The sequence below is a fragment of the Grampus griseus genome, assembly GCF_964374135.1.
Source record: "Grampus griseus genome assembly, chromosome: 5".
Classification (NCBI taxonomy): Eukaryota; Metazoa; Chordata; class Mammalia; order Artiodactyla; family Delphinidae; genus Grampus; species Grampus griseus.
Window position 1 is genome coordinate 104094568 of NC_138998.1, and position 25994 is coordinate 104120561.

A 25994-nucleotide genomic window follows, 5' to 3' on the forward strand; every position below is an offset into this window, starting at 1 on the left:
TCTATGGCTAGACCATATTTACAAACTCTTTGTGAAGCAGGCTTATTATTCAAAGCTAAACTCATACTTGTCTGATATGCTTATAATTATGTGTCAGGTTTGCTTTAACTATTCACTAAACTCAGTTAATGGTTTATCTTTAGTATATAATTATGTCGCTTTTAAGCAAGTCCCATTTGTTTTACAAGTTCAAATAAAGTACTTTACAAAAAAGCATGTTTATTAAGGCATGTTTCCTCACTAGTACCCTTGTCATTAAAAAGTAGTTGTCGGGCTTCCCTGGTGGTGCAGTGGTTGAGAGTCCGCCTGCCGATGCAGGGGACACGGGTTCGTGCCCCGGTCTGGGAGGATCCCACATGCTGTGGAGCGGCTGGGCCCGTGAACCATGGCCGCTGAGCCTGCGTGTCCAGAGCCTGTGCTCCGCAACGGGAGAGGTCACAACAGTGAGAGGCCCGCGTACCGCAAAAAAAAAAAAAAAAAAAAAAGTTGTCATATTTGCTTTCAGTGTGACTGAATGTGAAAAAATAAAGGTGTGCACATAACAAGCAGCCTGGAATATCTGAAACGTCTCAAGGGTTGTACTTTGAGGTAGTACAGCTCAATATTACCAAAAGCTCTGTGAAAAAAATACTATTCTGGTACATTCAGCTCATGGTACTAAATTGTCCAGGGAAGACCCTTATTTCGGTTATTTGCAGATTTCATTGTAATGATTCATCACATCATCAGCATATTAAAATAAATATTCCTTTAAAATATCTTACATTTCTTATTAAGTCTGTTTTTGAGAGAACATTATTTGTGATATTACACAAGTCCTATTTATGGGGAACATTTTCTCCATACCTGGAAAAGTACTGAGCAGCTAGTTTGTTTTAATCTTGTGGACCATTAAATCATATAATTTATTATGTTTCCCACTTTGTGTGGCTTCTCGAGAGCTTTTAGAGGCAAAATTGTAGCCCATCTAGATCAAATTCACCAGATCTTATTACATGTATTTCATGTACTAACCTCATTTCTGGTTTCATTTTTTTGACCCTCACTTTTTCTTTCTTCCTGTTTCCTCTAATTAAAAAAAAAAAATCATTTACAGCTCTAATTCTTCTTTGAAAAAAGGGCAAGAAAAAGATGGACTTGATAGATGCCTAGATATGTTTATAGAGATGCCTAGATACTAAAGCCTAGGTGGGTCCTAGCATCCTACCTGCAGGCCTCCTGGTTAGAGGAAGGTCAGGGTTAGCAGTTCAACAAAGATCAGTTCCGCAAGCATTCTAGGTGTTCTCACTGATGGCGGGGAGTTCTTTCTGTTGTTGCTGCTGCCCTCCCCTCCCCACACCTTACTGCCGTGGCTGTTTTGTTAGCTTACTATTTCACTTGCCTTTTTGGAGTAGATTTTTTGCCCTTTGGTTACTCAGAGATGAACGTACTTCTTTCTAAAATGAAATATTTGTGTGTTCTGATTAGAGGTCTCCTTGATTTCATAAGCCATTGCTTGTAAAAGCGTTATAAAAAAAAAATAATGCTGTTCTGCCCCCTCCTCACATTATATTTAACTAAATATGTAAAAAAATGTGTCTTTGATCAAACTTCATCATTTAAATTCACCTAAATAGATGCGAGTTTGACTTATGTCATAAGCCAAGAAAAGGAAAAGCTTCCAGAACTTATAGAACAGGTGGCTGGGGAAAAAAAAATGGTAACATATTGCAGGAAACTCTATTAAGTGAAATTTTCCACAGCAAATTCAATTAATAATACTGAGTTTAGGCACAGAGAGTTCAGCAGAAAGAAAGTTTTACTTAATGATAATTAATCAAATGATAGAATACTCTGAGAATCAAACAAGACTAGGTTGCTAAAGTATTTGTTTAAAAACAATGACAAGGGCTTCCCTGGTGGCGCAGTGGTTGAGAGTCCGCCTGCCGATGCAGGGGACACGGGTTCGTGCCCCGGTCCGGGAAGATTCCCCGTGCCGCGGAGGGGCTGGGCCCGTGAACCATGGCCACTGAGCCTGCGCGTCCGGAGCCTGTGCTCCGCAACGGGAGAGGCCACAGCAGTGAGAGGCCCGCGTATCGCAAAAACCCCCAAAAAACAAACAAAAAAAACCAATGACAAAACAGAATCCCAATACATTCAATTTTGCTTTACAGAATACCTTTAGGATACCAAGAAAGCACATGCATGTGTGTCTCCAGCTCTGCCCTAACCCTGAAACTCTAGTCCCTTATTTCTAACTATACGACTCTCTCACTTAAAATGTGCCTCGTATTCAAACAGAGCGTGGGTGGAAAGTGAAGCAGTGGAAGTGGGTGTGACAAGGAAGTCTGATAAAGTAACCTTTGAGCAGAAGCCTGAACCAAAAGAGGGACAAATCCTTGGGGAGCTGCAGGAAAAGAACACTCCAAGCAGAGAGCACATCACTACAAAAGTGCTACCAGCCCTTCAGTAAAGGCTGAGCACAGAGTTGGTTTTCTTCTGTGGGATCACATATGGCCATATAGGTGATAAGAGAAAAACCTGTGAAAAACTTGTACTCACACAAATTTGTATAGATCTCCAGTCTTAAAATTACAGCCAGGTTTTAAATATGAACTTTCTTGAAAGATAATTCATTACCTACGATGCCATTACATCTCTCTAATCAACCTTTGTAGGTCTTACATTTCCAAACATATAAAGGGATAACACAATTTACAAGAAAATGGAGCAATAGGAAAGGAAAAAAGTGATAGCATTTTGTGACATTCGTGATTGAATATTTCCAGTTTCAATTTCTGAATAAAAACTTCACATATCTCAAAAGTAACTTTCACCTAACATTTCATGAATATCAACTCTTTCAGTTGATCCTGGAGAACAGAGCCAAGTTCCCCTTATAGCTCAGTGACAGTGAACCTACAGAGTATGTCCCACTGCATATGTTACAAAGAATGATTTAAAACCCAATTAAGTAATTCCAGAATTTGTTACTACAACTCATCTGGTTCTTCCATCCTTATTTAAGCTTAATCAGGATAATGGGATTAACTGCAGGGGGCGATGCATATATTATGGTTTGTATAGTGCATGCCTGGGGGAAGAAAGAGGAAACCAAGAAACAATTTCCTTGTGTCACAACTTACTGACTTTGTTTCCAGGAAGACTGGTGACCCTGTCTCTTTTAGTCCTGAGATACAGGGGCTCCCACATTTCTACAAATCAGATAGCCATCTGTCAGGCTGAGTTGAACCAGATTTTTATGATGTGGAAAAAAATGCTCAAGAGAATTGTAGATAAAGCCATCAAAATTATGTTGCACCTGTGACCATAGCCAAGCACAACCTGCCAATTTTATCCCACGGCAGATCTAGTGACAGCTCTCATCACTTGGCTTTGCCTGCTTCGTTCTGCCTTCCTAAATTTCACTCCAAGCTGGATTTTCTTCAAGACCCTAAAGGCTCAAACATCAGGTGAATCCAAATGCTGAGAAATTCACTGAAAAGAATCTGAGCCTATTTCACATGCATAATTCACATTTGTAATGGTTGCATTCAGGTGGCTTATTGAATTCTTCTTTTAAATATAGTAGGGTTTTTGTGTGTGCATGCCTTGACAAAATGGATTTATCTTACACTATATGAATACTCTGGATAAACTATCAAAAACTGTCTCAAACTGACCAGAAATAATTTCTGTAATGGATATTGTTAATTATAACGGAGAATATAAAATTTAAAACTTGTGGATTTTGCTCTTTAATTTTTACCTTTCTAGAGTAAATTTAGAGATTTCCTTTTTTTCCTCCTGTCCTTGATACTATATTAATAACCAGAGAAAAACTAAGAAAATTTAATATAGTTGTTTTTGTAATATATTGGGAGTTATAAGGAGTCCAAAAGTCTAAAGTTGGAAGGTAAAATTAATTCAAATGCAGAGCTCTTTCTCTTAATGCAAATATTTTATTTATATATATATATATATGATTTATACAGACATATATTTGTTACATACCAAACCAACCTCACACACATACACATGCACATATATATGTATATGTGCATATATATTTGTGTGTATATATATACATATATAGGTATATGTACCTGTGTGTATATGTAAGGTTGATTTGGTTTGACAAGTAAAAAGGAGACAAATACTTTATTAATATTTAATTCTGATTCTGTCTTTAGCACCAAGCTTGCTATTGACTTGTTCTAATTGCCCAAGCCTTACTTTCTTATTTTGTAAACAATAACTAAAGGAATGGAGGGGATTCAGTGATTTTACACAGGCATAAAGGCCGACAAATACAGATGGGATATTTCTTTTTACTGGCTATACTATCATGCATGAAGTGTCGTTGATTATTATTTTTCTTGTGCTAAGTGGTTATAAGTACTGGCTCACTTAATCCCCAGAATACTAAATCCTTATTATCTCATTTAAATCGTAGACAAGAAGAATTTTGATTTCCTTCCATTTTACAGATGAAAAAACTGAGACTTAGAGAAATGAAATGACTTGTCCAGGGCTACATTTCCAGTAAATTGTAAGGTTTATTGTATGATTATTCTACCACCGTGAAGCTGAATCTTAAAACTCCAACGTGAAACAAAACCCAAATGTCATCATCCATTATGTTTAGGTAAGCTTCAGCTCCCTGATATTGAGAGATGCTGTCTTAAACTCTGCTGGAATAAGGAAGGAAATAAACAAACACATTCACAGATACAGATCTTACTGAACTTAAAAGAATTTCAGGCAAGAGGCCAACTTGGGATTTGGAGTGGAATTGACAGTATGTCCCTGATAATGTTGATAGTTAATATTTATTGAGCTCTTACTATGTGCCAGGTACTGTTCTAAATGCCGTATCCTGTTAACTAATTTAATCTACATAAAAATGACTATCCCTATCTTATAAATGAAAAAACTATGGCTTAGAGTAGTTATGTGACCTAAGTTTGCCTCCCCAGGCAAGTAGCAGAGCCTAGATTTAGAATCAGGGAGTCTGACTCCTAAGTGGTGTGCCTATTCCCAGGCTAGAAACAGTCATCTACTGCCAGATTTTGAAACTGTGTTTTTCCCTGCACTGCTAGGATGTATATTTTTAGTCAAGTAATTGGCATCTAACTCTATACTGGGTTTGAAGATTTGGTGCAATATCCCTGAGCACAGAGGTTTTGTCAGTTTAATTTTAACTCAACTTTTCAGGGCCTAGACCAGTAACTGGTGCATAATAGATGCACAGTATAATATTTGTTTAATAACGAGCTACTCACTATAGTCATGTTTTCGAAACATAAGCTAGAATATCTGGGTTCTAATCCTGACCTTACGATTTACTGGAAATGTAGCCCTAGACAAGTCATTTCATCTTTCTAAGGCTCCGTTTTTTCATCAGTTAAATGGAAGGAAACCAAGATTCTTCTTTTCTAAGATTTAAATGAGATAATAAGGATTTAGTATTCTGGGGATTAAGTGAGCCAGTATGTATAACCACTTAGCACAAGGAAAACAGTTTGGTAATTTCCTAATATGCACTTACCATAGGACACAATGGTCCCATTTTTATGTATTTACCAAAGAGAAATGAAAACATATGTTACCACAAAGACCTTATCTGAATAAGTGCTTTATTCATAATCACAAAAACTGGAAGTAACCCTAAAGTGAATCAGCAGGTAAATAGATAGAGAAATTATGGTATAATAGAATATTTCTCATCAATAAAAGGATCAAACTACTGGTACACGCAACAGTATGGATGACTCTCAAAGCCATTATGCTAAAGCAAATAATTCAGACACAACAGGTTACATAAGTTGTAATTCTATTTATATGAAATTCTGGAAAATTATACACTGACAGGTACAGAAATCAGATGATCACTGCTATCCAGGGTCTAGAGCTAGGGTTTTGGGGAGGAATTGATTACAAATGGGCATGAAGGAATTCCTTGGTGTGACAGAAATACTCTTATACCTGAATTTTAGTGGTGGTTACATGACTATATGCATTTGTCAAAATTCAGAACTTTATACCCAAACAGGTTGAATAGTATTCTATATAAATTAAACCTCAACAAAACTAATGTTAAAAAAGAGTATTTAGCAAAGTTCCTAGTATTTAATAAGTATATTAAATGTTATATGTTCTTATTTTTCTTTTGTATTTGATCTTTCTTTTTAAAAAATAATATACAATGACTGCGTCTAAATTAGAGTAAAACTGCCTTATTAAATGAGTGGCTATTAAAGAGTAATGCTCTCTAAGGCACTTAGTACACTATACTCAAAATACAAACTACAAATTTACTTTTAACTTGATTTCTTGTGAGTTTGGGACCTCCTTTCAGAAGTCTTTGCCTTATTAAATGTCTTAATTGCCTGACTTTTATCTTCAAATGATGAAGATGACTGTTTCCTCAGACTACATACAGCACTGATACTGTTCAGAAAATCCATCTTGATAATGCTCAGTTGAAATACGCCTCTCTGTATTCTTGAATTACTGTCAATGAGATATTTTTATGATGAATTCTCTCTTATCTTCCAGAGCTCCTGTATCAGTCGGGAACTTGTGGATACTGCCGAGAGGGCGTACAGTACTCTGGGGCTCACAACATGACAAGAACCATCATCACTGGTAGGTTTGAAGGGGAAAGGGGAGAAGGTAGTTCCTGGAGTGCAGGGAGGACAGCGGAAGGAGAGAGCAGCCTGATTGGAGGGGGTCTTTGGAAGAATTTCATAGCCAAGACACAAGAAGGGAACTATGGAATAAACACCTGACCTCACACTCCTTCCTTCCAAAGTCCTGCTGGTGACTGCCACTTCCAGAAGAAGGAGGGCCTGTTGGTAAACTCTATAGAGGTCATCATTGCAGACACAGGGTGAATACAAGTGGAGAATGGGTCTGTAGGGGCAGCTAGAAGATGGACAGCACATCACCCTCCAAATATTCAGAACACAAAATTCCTCTTCTTCTAAGCATTCTCTGTTGTGCACATTAATTTCCCCCACTCTTCTCTTGTTTTGCATGTTTTCAACATTTCCCACTCTCCTCATTATTTGTCTCTTGTCAGAACCCTTTGTGAGCCTGAAAATGTGACTGTTTTATCTAGTTGGCCTAGTTCAGGGTCTTTCCACTTAGGCCAAATGGGCTAAACCAAAGCTCTGGTGGATCTAGAATGGTGTAGGAAGCTGGCCCATGGATAGAGCAGATAAGTTGGCCCCTGGAAATAGTCACAGGTCTGAGAAGGGGGTGAGTAGGACAAGAGAAATGGAAATTTATGGTACTGAGAGAAATTGGGGATTCTGGGGAAGTGAGGAACAGTTTGTCATAGAGGAAAAAGTTTGGGACTTGGAGTAAACTACCTGGGCTTTGCTCTGGCATCAACAAAGATTTACTATGTGGCTTTGTGCAAATTATTTTTTTGGCCTCTCACTGTTGTGGCCTCTCCCGTTGCGGAGCACAGGCTCCGGACGCGCAGGCTCAGCGGCCATGGCTCACGGGCCCAGCCGCTCCACGGCAGTGGGATCCTCCCGGACCGGGGCACGAACCCGTGTCCCCTGCATCGGCAGGCGGACTCTCAACCACTGCGCCACCAGGGAAGCCCTGTGCAAATTATTTTAACCTAGTGGACTTTGGCTTCCTTATTTTATAAAAGAACTACCAGAGGCTCTATGGGAGATACTACAACGTAGAGGTTCAAGTGTGGGTTCAATAGCCAGTGTGCCTGGATTTGAATCCCGACTTTGCTACTTACTAGTTGTGCAAGTTACTTAACTTCTCTAAGTTATCATGAAGTATCTATCTGGTGTATAGAAAGTATTTAATAAAGGTGAATTGCTAATATGCCAGGCCTAGGGGTCAGTTATAGTCATATTAATCCTTCAAATTATCACCAGCAACATAAATTAGATCATAAATGCTGATTTAATAAGTATTTGGTCAATTATCCTTAGGGTTTGGGCTAAGAACCGTCACTTGCTATATTAATAATGTACAGGGTATTTCTTATAAATAGGATAAAAATATTTAAATATTTATGTGCTTAGCAATGGGAATTTCTGATAAAAGGATGGTCTTTAATATAAGAAAATTTTTTTTCAATTATCAGGGTTTGAGTGTCATTTTGTGGCAATTCTGTGAGATCTCCATTAACAGTGAAATATTTCATTTTTATAACGGCATAAAATATTTCCAAATGACTTGCCATGTGTCTCATATGTATTTATAGTAAAAAAAGATGCATTTACTACAATACCTGTTTTTCTAAATGAGCTTTTCTAAAGAGCTATGGAGACAAAGTCAAAAATACATGTTTCTAACCTCCATTTTAGGGCTTTGTTTCCCCTCATAATAAAGGTCTATGAAGAGATATATATATATATATATATATAATTTTTCTTATGGTTCATTTTATAAGTTTTGAATTTTGTTTAGTTTTACTCATTTAACTGATTATTAACTTGGTTAATTATTAATTATTACAATCTTTAAATTGCTATTAATCATGTAAATGAATTTTAAGTGATATAAATTTGTTGAACTATTTCTTCTGTTTCCCAAATTAAGTAATGAATTAAATTATATTTCACTGAGTTGGCTACAGTTGGTTTATTAAATTAATTATATCATAATGGAAACAATTCTAACACATTTATCAGGAAGCATGAATAAAATATTTCTAAGTTTCTTTTTTAACAAAGAAAAATAACTCTTTCTTAGATTATCTTTTCCTTACATTTCTCTTGAGCTATTTAGGGAGTCTAACAAGATCTTTACAAACAACCTTTCATGAGATTGTAAGAGATGCAAAAATTAGTCCATTTAGAATAACAATTTATAGAATTATTATTGATTGGTGCAACTTGAATGGTTGGCAGTATTTGTTGTTGTTGTTGTTGATTTCCAGTTAAGTTTAACAGTGGAAAGAATCAACACAACAAAGTAAATTCCATAATTGTCACCTGCTAATTTATGGAACAAAAATTTCTTTGTAAGGTCTGACTTCAAAAGAAATATAAATTTGTCCTGAATAACAGTATATAGCAACATTATTTAATGAGTTTTTCTGGCTATATATATCTGGAATTAACAAGTTTGCTTTATTTGTTCTCCTATTAGCACTCCAGACATTGAAGTTCATTTTTTGAAGTTATGATATTAATTTTAACAACTTTTAATGTGGTATTTATAAATACCAATATTTGTCTTATTTGCATAGGCAATTAAGCTAACTTTGCATGTGTTTTTTGAAATATACACTAAAAAATTCATTTGTAAGTTTCTTTAAATGATTACAGATGATCCACACCTGTTTTGTGTTTTCTAAAACAAATTCCAAAAGCAAAACAATAAAACAGTCTTTAGAAAATATTTTGTCTTCTGGGTACAGAAAAAAATGCAACTTCACATCAAGGATTGTTAGACCATATATAAGTGAGAAAATTATTATTATTTTAAACATCTTTATTGGAGTATAATTGTTTCACAATGTTGTGTGACTTTCTGCTGTATAACAAAGTGAATCAGCTATATGTATACATATATCCCCATATCTCCTCCCTCTTGCGTCTCCCTCCCACCCTCCCTATCCCACCCCTCTAGGTATTCACAAAGCACCGAGCTGATCTCCCTGTGCTATGCAGCTGCTTCCCATTAGCTATCTATTTTATATTTGGTAGTATATATATGTAATGCTACTCTCTCTCTTCATCCCAGCTTACCCTTCCCCCTCCCTGTGTCCTCAAGTCCATTCTCTACATCTGCGTCTTTATTCCTGTCTTGCCCCTAGGTTTGTCAGAATTCTTTTTTTTTTTTTTTTTTTTTTAGATTCCATATATATGTGTTAGCATATGGTATTTGTTTTTCTCTTTCTGACTTACTTCACTCTGTATGACAGATTCTAGGTCCATCCACCTCACTACAAATAGTTCAATTTCGTGTCTTTTTATGGCTGAGTAATATTCCATTGTAGATATGTGCCACATCTTCTTTATCCATTCGTCTGTTGATGGTCACTTAGGTTGCTTCCATGTCCTGGCTATTGTAAATAGAGCTGCAATGAACATTGTGGTACATGTCTTTTTGAATTATAGTTTTCTCGGGGTATATGCCCAGTAGTGGGATTGCTGGGTCGTATGGTAGTTCTATTTTTAGTTTTTTAAGGAACCTCCACACTGTTCCCCATAGAGGCTGTATGTTTACATTCCCACCAACAGTGCAAGAGGGTTCCCTTTTCTCCATACCCTCTCCAGCATTTATTGTTTGTAGATTTTAGTTTTTTTTATTTTTTTATTTTTTGCAGTACGCAGGCCTCTCACTGCTGTGGCCTCTCCCGTTGCGGAGCACAGGCTCCAGACACGCAGGCTCAGCGGCCATGGCTCACGAGCCTAGCTGCTCCACGGCATGTGGGATCTTCCCGGACCGGGGCAGGTACCCGCGTCCCCTGCATCGGCAGGCGGACTCTCAACCACTGCGCCACCAGTGAAGCTCTGTTTGTAGATTTTTTGATGATGGCCATTCTGACTCGTGTGAGCTGATACCTCATTGTACTTTTGATTTGCATTTCTCTAATGATTATTGATGTTGAGCATTCTTTAATATGTTTGTTGGCAATCTCTATATCTTCCTTGTAGAAATGTATATTTAGGTCTTCTACCCATTTTTGGATTGGGTTGTTTGTTGTCTTGATATTGAGCTGCATGAGCTGCTTGTATATTTTGGAGATTAATCCTTTGTCCATTGCTTCATTTGCAAATATTTTCTCCCATTCCGAGGGTTGTCTTTTCGTCTTGTTTATGGTTTCCTTTGCTGTACAAAAGCTTTTAAGTTTCATTAGGTCTCATTTGTTTATTTTTGTTTTCATTTCCATTTCTTTAGGAGGTCGGTCAAAACGGATCTTGCTATGATTTATGTCAGAGTATTCTGCCTATGTTTTCCTCTAAGTGTTTTAGAGTGTCTGGCCTTACATTTAGGTCTTTAATCCATTTTGAGTTTATTTTTGTGTAATGGTGTTAGGCAGTATACTAATTTCATTCTTTGCATGTAGCTGTCCAGGTTTTCCAGCACCACTTACGGAAGAGGCTGTCTTTTCTCCACTGTATATTCTTGCCTCCTTTATCAAAGATAAGGTGACCATATGTACATGGGTTTATCTCTGGGATTTCTAACCTGTTCCATTGATCTGTATTTCTGTTTTTGTGCCAATACCATACTGTCTTGATTATTGCAGCTTTGTAGTATAATCTGAAGTCAGGGAGCCTGATTCCTCCTGCTCTGTTTTTCTTTCTCAAGATTGCTTTGGCTTTTCGGGGTCTTTTGTGTTTCCATACAAATTGTGAATTTTTTTGTTCTAGTTCTGTGAAACATGCCATTGGTAGTTTGTTAGGGATTGCATTGAATCTGTATATGGCTTTGGGTAGTAAAGTCATTTTCACAATGTTGATTCTTCCAATCCAAGAACGTGGTATATTTCTCCATCTGTTTGTATCATCTTTAATTTCTTTCATCAGTGTCTTACAGTGTTCTGCATACAGGTCTTTTGTCTCCCTAGGTAGGTTTATTCCTAGGTATTTTATTCTTTTTGTTGCAATGGTAAATGGGAGTGTTTCTTTAATTTCTCTTTCTGATCTTTCATTATTAGTGTATAAGAATACAAGAGATTTCTGTGCATTAAGTTTGTATCCTGCTACTTTACCAAATTCATTGATTAGCTCTAGTAGCTTTCTAGTAGAATCTTTCTCTATGTATAGTATCATGGCATCTGCAAACAGTGACAGTTTTACTTCTTCTTTTCTGATTTGGATTCCTTTTATTTCTTTTTCTTCTCTGATTGCCATGGGTAAAACTTCCCAAACTATGTTGAATAATAGTGGTGAGAGTGGACAACCTTGTCTTGTTCCTAATCTTAGAGGAAATGGTTTCAGTTTTTCACCATTGAGAACGATGTTGGCTGTGTGTTCGTCATATATGGCCTGTATTATGTTGAGGTGGGTTCCCTGTATGCCTACTTTCTGTAGAGTTTTTATCATAAATGGGTGCTTAATTTTGTCAAAAGCTTTTTCTGCATCTATTGAGAGTATCATATGGTTTTTATCCTTCACTTGGTTAATATGGTGTATCACATTGATTGATTTGCATATATTGAAGAATCTGCTTTCCTGGGCTAAACCCCACTTGATCATGGTGTAAGATCCTTTTAATGTTCTGTTGGATTCTGTTTCCTAGTATTTTGTTGAGGATTTTTGCATCTAAGTTCATCAGTGATATTGACCTGTAGTTTTCTTTCTTTGTGACATCTTTGTCTGGTTTTGGTATCAGGGTGATGGTGGCCTCATAGAATGAGTTTGGGAGTATTCCTCCCTCTGCTATATTTTGGAAGAGTTTGAGAAAGGATAGGTGTTAGCTCTTCTCCAAATGTTTGATAGAATTCACCTGTGAAGCCATCTGGTCCTGGGCTTTTGTTTGTTGGAAGATTTTTAACCACAGTTTCAACTTCAGTGCTTGTGATTGGTCTGCTTATATTTTCTATTTCTTCCTGGTTCAGTCTTGGAAGGTAGTATTTTTCTAAGAATTTGTCCATTTCTTCCAGGTTGTCCATTTTATTGTCATATAGTTGCTTGTAGTAATCTCTCATGATCCTTTGTATTTCTGCAGTGTCAGTTGTTACTTCCCCTTTTTCATCTCTAATTCTGTTGATTTGAGTCTTCTCCCTTTTTTTCTTGATGAGTGTGGCTAATGGTTTATCAATTTTGTTTATCTTTGCAAGGAACCAGGTTTTAGTTTTATTGATATTTGCTATTGTTTACTTCATTTCTTTTTCTTTTTTTTTTTTTTTGATCTGATATTTATGATTTCTTCTGCTAACTTTGGTGGGGTTTTTTTGTTCTTTCACTAATTGCTTTAGGTGTAAGGTTAGGTTGCTTACTTGAGATTTTTCTTGTTTCTTGAGGTAGGCTTGTATAGCTGTAAACTTCCCTCTTAGAACTGCTTTTGTTGCATCCCATAGGTTTTGGGTCATCGTGTTTTCATTGTCATTTGTTTCTAGGTATTTTTTCATTTCCTCTTTGATTTCTTCAGTGATCTCTTGGTTATTTAGTAGCATATTGTTTAGCATCCATTTGTTTATATTTTTTACATTTTTTTCCCTGTAATTTATATCTAGTCTCATAGCATTGTGGTCAGAAAAGATACTTGATATGATTTCAATTTTCTTAAAATTACTGAGGCTTGATTTGTCATCCAAGATAGGCTCTATCCTGGAAAATGTTCCATGAGCACTTGAGAAGAAAGTGTATTTTGTTGTTTTTGGATGGGATGTCCTATAAATATGAATTAAGTCCATCTGGTCTAATGTGTCATTTAAAGTTTGTGTTTCCTTATTTATTTGCATTTTTCATGATCTGTCCATTGTTGAAAGTGGGGTGTTAAAGTCCCCTACTATTATTGTGTTACTGTCAATGTCCCCTTTTATGGCTGTTAAGCATTTGCCTTATGTATTGAGGTGCTCCTATGTTGGGTGCATAAATATTTACAATTGTTATATCTTCTTCTTGGATTGATCCCTTGATCATTAGGTAGTGTCCCTCTTTGCCTCTTGTAGTAGTCTTTCTTTTAAACTCTATTTTGTCTGATTTGAGAATTGCTACTCCATCTTTCTTTTGATTTCCATTTGCATGGAATATCTTTTTCCATACCCTCACTTTCAGTCTGTATGTGTCCCTAGGTCTGAAGTGGGTTTCTTGTAGACAGTGTATATATGGGTTTTGTTTTGTATCCATTCAGCCAGTTTATGTCTTTTGGTTGGAGCATTTAATCCATTTACATTTAAGGTAATTATCGATATGTATATTTCTATTACTGTTTTCTTAAACCTTTTGGGTTTGTTTTTGTAGGTCTTTTCCTTCTCTGGTGTTTCCTGCCTAGAGAAGTTCCTTTAGCATTTGTTGTAAAGCTGGTTTAATGGTGCTGAATTCTCTTAACTTTTGCTTGTCTGTAAAGGTTTTAATTTCTCCATCAAATCTGAATGAGATACTTGCTGGGTAGAGTCATCTGGGTTGTAGGTTTTTCCCTTTCATCACTTTAAATATGTTCTGCCACTCCCTTCTGGCTAGCAGAGTTTCTGCTGAAAGGTCAGCTGTTAACCTTATGGGGCTTCCCTTGTATGTTATTTTTTTGCTTTTCCCTTGCTGCTTTTAACATTTTTTCTCTGTATTTAATTTTTGATAGTTTGATTAATATGTGTCTTGGCGCATTTCTCCTTGGGTTTATCCTGTATGGGACTCTCTGCGCTTCCTGGACTTGATTGACTATTTCATTTCCTATGTTAGGGAAGTTTTTGACTATAATCTCTTCAAATATTTTCTCAGATCCTTTCTTTTCTCTTCTTCTGGGACACCTATAGTTCAATTGTTGGTGCATTTATTGTTGTCCCAGAGATCTCTGAAACTGTCCTCAATTATTTTCATTCTTTTTTCTTTATTCTGCTATGTGATAGTTATTTCCACTATTTTATCTTCTAGGTCACTTATCCATTCTTCTGTCTCAGATATTCTGCTATTGATTCCTTCTAGAGAAGTTTTAATTTCATTTATTGTGTTGCTCATCATTGTTTGTTTGCCCTTTAGTTCTTCTAGGTCCTTGTTAAACATTTCTTGTATTTTTCTCCATTCTAGTTCCAAGATTATTTTATCATCTTTACTATCATTACTCTGAATTCTTTTTCAGGTAGACTGCTTATTTCCTTTTCATTTGTTTGATCTGGTGGGATTTTTTTTTTTTTTTTTTTTTTTGCAGTACTCAGGCCTCTCACTGTTGTGGCCTCTCCCGTTGCGGAGCACAAGCTCCAGACGCGCAGGCTCAGCAGCCATGGCTCACAGGCCCAGCCGCTCCGCGGCATGTGGGATCTTCCTGGACTGGGGCATGAACCCGTGTCCCCTGCATCGGCAGGCGGACTCTCAACCGCTGCGCCACCAGGGAAGCCCCTCTGGTGGGTTTTTATCCTGCTCTTTCATCTGCTTCATATTTCTCTGTCTTCTCATTTTGTTTAATTTACTTTGTTTGGGGTCTCCTTTTCTCAGGCTTCATGTTCGTAGTTCCATTGTTTTTTATATCCGCCCCCAGTGGTGAGGTTGGTTCAGTGGCTTTTGTAGGCTTCCTGGTGGAAGGGACTGGTACCTATGTTCTGATTGGTGGGAGCTCGATCTTGTCTTTATGGTGGAAGGGCCGTATCTGGTGGTGTGTTTTGGGGTGCCTGTGACCTCATTACGATCATAAGCAGCCTCTCTGCTAATGGGTGAGGTTGTGTTCCTGTCTTGCCTGTTGTTTGGCATAGGGCATCCAGCACTGGAGCTTGCTGGCCGTTGGGTGGAGCTGGGTCTTAGCATTGAGATGGAGATCTCTGGGATAACTCTTGCTGATTAATATTATATTGGGTCAGAAGGTCTCTGGTGGTCCAATGTTCTGAATTCAGCTCTCCCATCTCGGAGGCTCAGGCCTTACACCAGGCTGGAGCACCAAGACCCTGTCTGCCACATGGCCAGGTATGTGGGGATTTTCTTGCCTTTTGTGAAGTCTGAGCTTTTCTGCCAGTGGTCAGTAGGTGTTTTCTAAGAGTTGTTCCACATGTAGATGTAGTTTTCATGTATTTGTGGGGAGGAAGTTTGTGTCTAAGTCTTACTCCTCACCATCTAGAAGGTCCCCCTGCAGTAGGAAACTCCACTGAAGACCCCAACCTCTGCAGGAACTAGAGGTGCAGAGGCATTTTTTTTCAGAGGGTTTGCAGTTTGCTGGAATGGCAGAAAGGGAGAAAAAGAGAAGATCCTCTAGGGCAAGGGAGGAGCAGTAAGACCAACAACTGTAACTGCCATCACTTTCGGGACTGTGCCAAGAAAATTTTTTTTAAATTAAACTGTTTATTGCATGCTGTCATGAAGTTAGGTTGCAATTTCCTTCACCATAGTATTATAGTATTATAACTTTGTTAATTATGAGAAAGAAAATTCTTTTTAAGCCAATTTATCTATGAACTGAAAATAAAAATTAATATCCATCCATTCATTCATTTGTTCATTCAATAGGCATTTTCTGAGCATCCATTAGAAGGCAGGTATTGTGTTAGACACTAAGATAAGGGGATGAATGACCCCATTCTTGAAGTGTCCACAGGCTAGTGATGGAGGCAAAATAATGATAAAATTATGAACAGGATTTTAGGGGCCTCTAAGGAAGGGCATTTGTCTTAAGCAAAGGATTGGAAAACCAAGCTGCATCTTGAAGGATAAACAGGATTGTGTAGTCAGAGAAATGAAACTTAGTACTCTAGGAACTAGGAATAGTTTTTTTTTTTTTTTCTACCAAAGTACCTTGTAATGCTCCTTAACCTGAATGCTGAATTCTAGCAACTGCTGAATGGTATCCGATCTGCTTTCTTAAAGTCTGTGTTAAAGCTTAATGACATTTAACCGAGTCATCCAAGATGGCCGAGTGGGTTAAAAAAAAAGTCTTTGTTTGATTGCAGTATGTTACCAACAATTAACATAGAATTCCTATGAATCTTATGTATCGTGTTGACTTCTCAGTATATCTATGTTCAAAATCCCTGTTTTTCTTCTTTCAGTATAAATGTTATAGTAAATGATGCCAAAAGAAATTACAGTTGACCCTCGAACAATGCAGGGGTTAGGGACACCAACCCTCCACGCATTCGAAAATCTGAGTATAATTTATAATTTTCCCTCCTTACACACGGTTCCTCGGTATCCATGGTTCCATATTCACAGATGTGGATCAGTATAGTACTGTGGTATTTACTATTGAAAACATTCTGCATGTAAATGGACCCATGCAGTTCAAACCCATGTTGTTCAAGGGTCAGTTATAATGTGAAAGTAGCAGCTTAACATAAATGCTAAAACAAATGCCTAATTAATATAAAATCAGTCTGTCAATTTATCAAACATTTCTTTAATTCTATTAAAGAATTAGAGATTTGCTTTTCCTGGGAAAAGTTTTTCTCCAAAATATAACAGAAAAACATTTAAAAATATGATGCATATTGCATATTGCTAGTTAAAAAAATGATCTTTAATAAAATATTTTTGTTAAATTTACCTAGAAATTACAAGTTGCAAATATACAGTGTCTTTGTTTAGATATTTAATTCAGCACCTTAAGTATTAAAGGAAAATAATAATGTGCTAAAAGAAATAGGACATACTATACTCACTTGAAAAAATCAGCCCACTAAGAAATAATAAAAGCAGTCCCTGACATCCAGGAACAGGCCTGACACGAGCAGCAAGGCCTCAGTGTCTTAAAAGCTGGCATGGTCCTCACAGCTAGGCCATTCTGTTCTCTTTCTGGACACAGACAATCTCAAAGAATACCAACATCAGACAAGGTCACACTGAGACCATGATAAGGTGAGACAAAAGCAAGACCACGTCCTAATTTTGTCTAAGTGCCAACAAAAAAAGAGGTCATTGTGTAAACCACAAAATACCAAGCATCTTCTTCCCCTGACTAACTTGAGCAACTGCTACTTCTTCACCAGTTACAGCTTGATCCTCACCCTAGTCTGCTCTTCTTATATATAGGACTTTTTGAGATATCCAATCATAGATTTGTCCCCACTTTCTGACAGCATCTAGTCTTGGGCAAATCCCCCCTTTCTTGAGCCCTCCTCAAAGTCATCCAGCCAAAGCTCAATTTGAAAATAGGCTATTGCTAAAACTCTCTAACAGAGACACCACAAGTTTCCAAGTTGTGTGTTCTTCCATGCTACAGTGCAAAACAAACCCAACTTATTCAGCTCCAGGTGTTTTCTGGTGGTCCTTGGATGGAGGGAATTAAAACCCTGCCCTAGATTAGATTCCATTGTGGGATAACACAATGATGTTACTAGTTACTGTGTTACTGTATCTCAGTACAGGACTTTGCAGCAGATCTTATATTTAAGAGTATGTGTTCTGGATCCATATTCCCTAAGGTCAAGTTGTAGCTCTGCCACTTACTAACTATGTGGTTCTTAATAAACACTTAATCTCTGAGCCTCTCTCTATCGATATATCCATAAAGTGCGATAAATAATAATAGTACTTCTTTTCTGGGTTTTTATGAAAGTAACAATTTCTGGAACATTTGTCAATACTTAATAAATGCTAGCCATCATTATTTAAAATGATTATTACTCAAAAAGAAGGAAAATTTTTACCTAAAATACAAATATTACAGTATTTGGAGTAATGTGAAACTTGATTTATGAAACATATTTTTGTTAACATATTGTCATAAAGATAAAACTCAGTAGAGTTCAATATTATGTAATCTTAGAGACATTAAATGAAATTAGGTATTCCATACCAAATTAGGCCCTGAGTCTGTAAATTCTTTAAATTCAAATTTTTTTTTACATTGAGTTTTTCTCTTGATTTCTGTATAGAGTTTTAATTTGAGGTCTGGTAACTGATCTTCAAAGATGGCTCCCCAGTGAGGACTCCTGGTGAATCCAGGCCCTTGTATGGTCCCTTCCTCCTGAACTTAAGTTGGCACTGTAACTTACTTTTTGAACACTAGAATGTGACAGAAGAGATGCCACATGACTTCTGAATCTGGGTCATAAGAAACTTGTCTCTTATTGCCTAGGTATTGTGGGACACTTGCTCTTTGGACACTCCATCTTGAAATCGATCTACTATGCCATGGGAAGCCCAAGCCACACAGAGAGGTGGGTCTAAGGTGCTGAAGTTTACAATTCCAGCTAAGCTCAGAGCCAACAACTTTCATCAACTGCCAGACACATGAGTAGCCATCATGGCTATCTAATCCAGTCAGATCTTCAGAAGACTGTATCTCTAGCTGACATCTCACTGCAAGGGTATGGGAGAGTTCATCTGAAACCACCCTGCTGAGCTCAGTCAAGCCACAGATTCATTAGGATAATAATAACATGTAATTTCAAGACAGTAAGTTTTGGGTGTTTGTTACATAGCAATAAATAACCGAAAATGCGGTATGGTTTTAACAATTTGTGTCCATTTGAATTTTTGAATAGAGTGAAAAAAAGGAAAATATTTGCTAGCCAATGTATTTTTGATGTGGTCACTAATAACAATAACACAAAGAGTCCAACATCTTTGAACATACTCCATAAGTATATCCTTCATGGTCAGTGTTCAAAGAGTTTCATTCTCATTTCTCTTTTATTCTGATATTTTAAGTTCTGGTATTTATCTTTTCCATATGGCAGAAAAAGAGCATATTAGCTGTTGGAGAAAAGGGGAAAGAATCTATGGCTTACACAACACAAGAAGCTGCTTATCGTTCTTGATAGCTCTACAAGAAACAGATGTCACTACAGTGACTTGCTGCCAGGGAGAGTGAGAGGAATTCTGGGAAAACAAATTAGATAACAGCTTGTTGTGTTCACGCAAGTGTGCTAATGAATCATGTGATAAGCCACATATTAATTACTAGTGAATGAAACAAATGACTACTTCTTGTGGAATGATAGCTTTGATTGAAATACTTCATGTCCAACAGTCTCAGTCAACTTCATGTGTGCTTTCTGGATGCTGAGGGGAAAAGGTACTTCGCAGCTGTTTTTAAAGACAACTGGACTTTCTCTGAAAACTACCTCTTAAATTGTTGGTCTGATTCACTACCAAATGTTATGAGTTTCATATTGGCATCAGAGATTTCCTAATGTTACATAGATGGAAATCTGGATAAGAGGCAAAGCAATACTAAAGAGTCTATAAAACCTCAGAATTTAGACAAACATGAATTAGTAAAACAAGATGGAGATGTTTAATAGTAGAAATAGATGGAAGAGGATTGTAAAAATATTTTCAATAATTACCACAAAAATAATGGACTTTAAGATTTTTTTTTCTCTCTCTCAAAGGAACGTTAGGAAATGTGATGATAGGTAGATAGATTTTTTCCTTTAAAGTTGTAATTTAAAAATATAAGTCATTTCCTTCATTTTATTTCTTTCAGCTTTGTTATATCTATCAAAATTGACAATCTCTCCCTCAGTCACATAGCTTTCCACAAAAAGGAGCATTTTGCATATGATTCCATTGTTGCTACTATTTCTCCAAAATATTCCTCTCCCTTAGTAAATCATGTTCCTTTAATCTGGTTTGGTGGTGCCAGACCATATATTTATTATATATTATTTGGATTACCTCTTGGATTCTCTACATCTGTGAAGCACTCTCTTGTTAACAAGCCCTGAGTATAATTAAAGGAACTATGGGTACTTGCAAGGAATGCAGAAATTCTGGCTTCAGTTTCCAGTTATAATTTCATTCTGCAGTCACACTTGTTATTTACTATGTTTCTGGAATGTTACATAAGAGGTGATGTGTTCTTTTAAAAGGATCTTGGGCTGACATATCTTATCCATGTGAAAATCACCAAGGTAAGGAAAATGATGAGGGGCTTACTGCATTTCCTAAGAGCCGCCTTCCCCTGTTCCTTCAAATGAATGGCAGGTACTTTTTATAAGATCTGACAGCAACCACCTCTCTTTCTTGTCTCCTTTCTCCATTCCTTCTACTGTCACACAGTTGAGCTTGACCACCTAGTCCCCATACCCAGGCCATGGGCCATAAACACTGAGATATGACCCTGTGTTTTCTAGTCTGGCCTGAATTGTTGTTATTTCCTTCAGTGAGAAAAATCCAAACCCACACACCATTGGCAATTTAGCCAAACTTATTGACGCCTGGTCTTTTTGAGTGTTTCAGGCTACACACGACCTTAATAATGAAACAATTCCTGGCTTGATCCCTGGCTTCAAAGATTAAAGATTCAGTCTTCCTAGGATACATCCATTCTCAGTCCTTTCCCCCTGATTTATGTCCCCAAATGCCCACTATATCTTTCAAAGCATGTGTTTTCACCACCTTGCATTTGGAAATTGTCAAACTTTACAATTTTCAATCCATCCAACACACTGCTGCCTGAGTTATCTTTATAAAGCACAGATCTTATTTTTTCTGATTATGGTACTTTCCAACTCAAAGTCCTGTAAACCCTCTACTTGGGCTGGTATGACATGACACAGGCATACCTCAGAAATATTGAGGGTCCAGTTCCAGACCACTGCAATAAAGTGAATATTGCAATAAAGCAAGTCATACAAATTTTTTGTTTTCCCAGTGTACATAAAAGTTATGTTTACACTATGCTGTAGTCTATTAAGTGTGCAATAGCATTATGTCTAATAAAACCATGTACATACCTTAATTAAAAAATGATTTATTGCTAAAAAAAATACTATCATCTGACAACACAGGGTTGCCACAAACCTTCAATTTTTAAAACTGCAATAACTGTGAAGCACAATAAAATGAGGTATGTCTGTGTGTTATAGCTATGGTAGATCTCTTTATTGTCCCAACCAGGACACACTTAAGAGAAAAGCAGGCACTATCAATTATTACAAGAAAATAGGTACAAATCTAGGTTTGCAGTAATGCTAACTATAGGCCACTCTATTCCCCATGATCTACCACACCAGATCCCCCCACCATTCCACAGCCAGGCATTTTAGCTTCCCCAGTAGTTTCTCTTTTTCCTCAAAACAGTAATTATGATTGCTAATATTAATGTAGTTACTGATTGCATCCTCATAACAAGTCTGAAACAAGTGTTCTTATTATCCCTTGTACCTCTGAGGCAACTGAGGCACAGAGAACCTATGTAATTGGCTAGTCAGTGATAATGCTTGGAGAGCCTGGGTTCAAACGGACACAGGACTGGCTCCAGAACCCTTGCCTCTGAATGTTACCCTATGCTGTTTTCCTGCAATGTTTCTTCTTTTATTTACTTCCTAAATTCCTATTCTTTAGGAAGAATAACATAGTATTTGAGAGAAGAAGCCTTGAAGTCAGACTCCCTGGGTTCTAGTTTGGGCTCTACCACATAGTTGGTCTTGGGTAAGTTACTCAATTTTTCTATGACTCAGTTTACTCAGTTGTAAAAAAAAAAAAAAAAGGATCATTGTAGCACCATTTTAAGAGCCATTGTGATGAATAACTGAGTTAAACCATGTAAGATTTGGTATATAGTAAGCTCATGAAGAGTAGTTTCTATTAATAAAATGCTACCACTTCCTCAAAGAACTTTCCTTTGCCCATTGTCATAACACTTTGTTTTCTTGCTCTGAACACTGGAGAATCACTCACCGGAGAAACACTTAAAGACTTCTGATGCAGTCCAGATTTAGTAACAGCATCTCTGGTGGTGGCACTGGCCATCACTATTTTTTAAAACCTTACCAGGTGATTCAAATGTGCAGCCAGTGTTGAGAAAACTGCATTAAAACTTTTCTGATATGAAAAACCTTTGTGCATCTGTTTCTCTTTTCACAAATTTCAAGCTCCTTGATTGCAAATCCTGCATCAAATTTGTCTTTGTATTTCCAGTGGCAACTATCACGATGCCTTATATATAGTTGGCACAAAAAATTATTAATTCCTTTGAATTAAGAAGACATCTCCAAAATATGCTCACTGTTACAGGATAAGGGGGAAAATCTTTTTGCCATCACTAATGAACTCAATACATGTCTTAATCAGAGGTTGGCAGGATCCCGGTAAAATGGTTTGGATGGGAAAGTGGCAAGAATGTGGTGATAAAGTGAAACACTTAGTTGTTAATTTAAAACTAACAGCCTGCAAACTTGGCTATGCTTTATAATCACCTGGGAAGATTTTTACCAAAAAAATTTGAGCCCCTCTGTTCCCAAGGAGATTCCAATGTTTAATCAAGTTTGAGAAATACTGACTTAGATGGATCACAACAGACTTGGGACCTGCTTCCTTTTACCCCAAGATCTGAAAGTCAGCTTCTGCAGTTTGCAGTTGGGTACATGAGAATGAAAAGAACAGAGAACATCTTCATATGTAAATGTATTTAGATATGTAAAAGAAGCAATAATATCAAGATGGGGAAACATGTACCCATGCATGTGCAGACACAGACACATACGCTTATCTGTTTTAAAGTTACCCTCCACTATAAGCGTATGGTGTGAAAGGTAGTATCAGTCCATAAAGACAGTATGTCCAAGACAATGTTATTTGTGAGATAATTCTTTTTTGTGAAGAAGTCAAGTAGATAGCTTTGCCAAACAACCGTCAAATATGCAGAGTCATTTTTAAGAAGGACACTGGGTCTCACAGTTTAGTGATCTGGACCGAATCTAGATGATTATAACTTGTCACCTTACAGTTACCATATCTAGTGTTGTTAAGTACTAGCACCATTTTGCCATGTTTCAATCACAATTAATTGTCAGGTGGAAAGATTTTACATTATAATATTGGCCTGTTCAATGCTCTTTAATATTTTAACAAATAATAGGGAATAAAAGATTAAAGGAGCAATACTCTGTAAAACAAGAATATGATTGCTTGTTCTGTGATGCACATATTATTATCATATTACATATTATTTCAAACTGAGATAAAACAGTGCTCATACTATATTAATTACGTCCTTTTAAATTTTTGTAAACTTTTTTCACTTTTCTCCTTCACTCCCTTTTCAGAATCTTATTTCAACTTTTCTTGCCCTATTTTGATTTTTTTTAAAAATTCTGTTGTGAAGAACAGAGGAGATCTGGGTGAAAGGTGGTCTCCAAAATAACTTACGTGATGAAATAGAGTACAAAAGAAATATTTGAAGCCAGATAAAGCAGATGCATAGTGGGATATTCTCATCGTATTATCCGTCTACCATGAGCAGATAAAAAAGAGTAAAGCATGATTTATAATCAGTTTCCCAAAGTCAGCTGCAGTATTTTAAACAAAAAAGATTTAAACAAAAAAGCCACTATTTCTGATTATTATTCCTTCCTCTGTTTGTCCCAAAGAACTTACACTGTTTTAGTCCCTGTTTAAACTTTCTAGGTGTTATACTAAATTATTAAATTATAAACCCCTTGAGAGAACATATCTTAATTGTTGCTGGATGTTTTGCATTTCCCAACAGGGTGATTTATACATACTGTGTGTTCAATAAGTATTTTATTGAACTGAAGTGTAGAGCAGTTTTTAAAGACTGCCACATCCTGAACTATTATTAAAGCAGTGTAAATTAAAACGTGGCCCGTGGATGGGTAGCATCGGCATAGCTGTGAGACTGTTAGAAACACAACTTCTCGAGTCCTACATAAGGCCTGCTGAATCAGAATCTCTGGGCCCAGGAACCCATGTTTAACTAGCTCTCAAGGCGATCTTTATGTCCTCTAAAGTGAGAGGATTGTTTGACAATGTATTTCACATCAATTTCTTATGAAAATAGGTAAGGCATATTATATCTGCCAATTACCCCAAAGCTGGCAGTGATGACCAACAGACCCAGCATTATTTGGGGGGCGGGTTGAATTAAATTTCTACAAACTAGAATAACTGATGTATCTAACAGGATAATATTAAATAGATAAATATAGGCCATTATACCTTAACCATATACTTATTTAACATCAACTATATATCAAATACTATGCCTAATAATGGAATGGATACAAATATCTTTTCTGCTTTCAAGGAGGAATATTAGGCTAAAGAGATAGTTATCTACACAAATAATTTAAAGCACAGTGAAGTAAGTGTGCCAACTACTTAGTGATTGTCTCCCAGTCTTAACACCCACCGCCATATGAATCTTTGTTAATACTTGGGCTGGGATGCCACAAACAACATTTTTGGGTCGGCAGCTGGCTCCCTGTTAAACTCTGAGTGTGATGCTAAAAGGCTGAAAAGCTAGAAAAAGAAAAAAGGGACTTGCTGTTTCCTCTTTGCTCCCATTGGCTTTCTACTGCAGTCAGCGTCTTTCCAGCTTCACTACTTCACCCTACAGCAGTAGTTTGTTCCAATAGCTGAATCCAGTTTGCAGTTTTTTTGAATACTTTTAGAACCAGCCTCTTCTGCAGCTCTTCAGAAACACCAGAGTCGGTGGACTAGTGCCCTCTCCTCACAGGTCTGAATTGCAGTGGCTCGAAGTCCCTTTTCTGAGCTAAGAACCAGCGCCAGCTCAGAGGCTCGTCATCAGATCTTCTAAGTTTTAATAATTCCACCATCTTCTGTCTGTTTCTCTAGCCCTACATGTAGTTGCCCTTTCCTGCCGTTGCTACCTCTGTGATAAGTTAGTGCTCCATTTTTACCTTTGTACCTTTATCAACTTTAAACCTATTAACCATTCTTTATGTTATCACTGTTAGAATAACTGGTGAGTTTTCTGTCTCCTCACTGGACATTAACCAATATAATAAATGATAGTAGATAGTGACTATGAAGTAGTCAAACAAAAGAATCCCTAAACTATTTAAGTCAGGGACTGTAGGTAATTGAATTACATTCTAAGACTCACCACAACCAAACTTTTGGCCAGTTGAGAAGAAACCACTGTCAGGTCTGACCTCATTTTGTAAATGACTTTTTTTTTTTTGCCAAATGTAGAAAACACCTGCATTGGGGAACTATGTATTTGATATTATTGTATGGTGACATTCTTCAATTGGAAATGTCATTGAATTAGATGGCTTTTTACATTGGGGTTCTATGATAATGGTATTCGTGTAGTAATTTTATTATGCCTTTTTCCAATGAGAAAAGTGTTTCCTGAAATGTGTAGAACATGCAAAAGGAAGTAAGGTAAAGGAGTGCATGGACTGAATGGTTATGTCCCCACAAAATTCATATGTTGAAACCTAATCCCTGATGTGAGCTTGTGATGGTATTGGTAGGTGGGGCTTTGGGGAGGTAATTAGGGTGGAGCCCTCATCTATGAGATTAGTGTGCTTATAAAAGAGACCCCAGAGAGCACATTCAAACCTTCTACCAGGTGAGGACAAAGCAGGAAGACAGCCGTCTTTGAACCAGGAAGCAAGTTCTCACCAGACGTTGAATCTACCAGCACCTTGATCTCTGACTTCCCAGCCTCCAGAACTGTGAGAAATAAATTTCTTGTTTTTTAAATTTCTT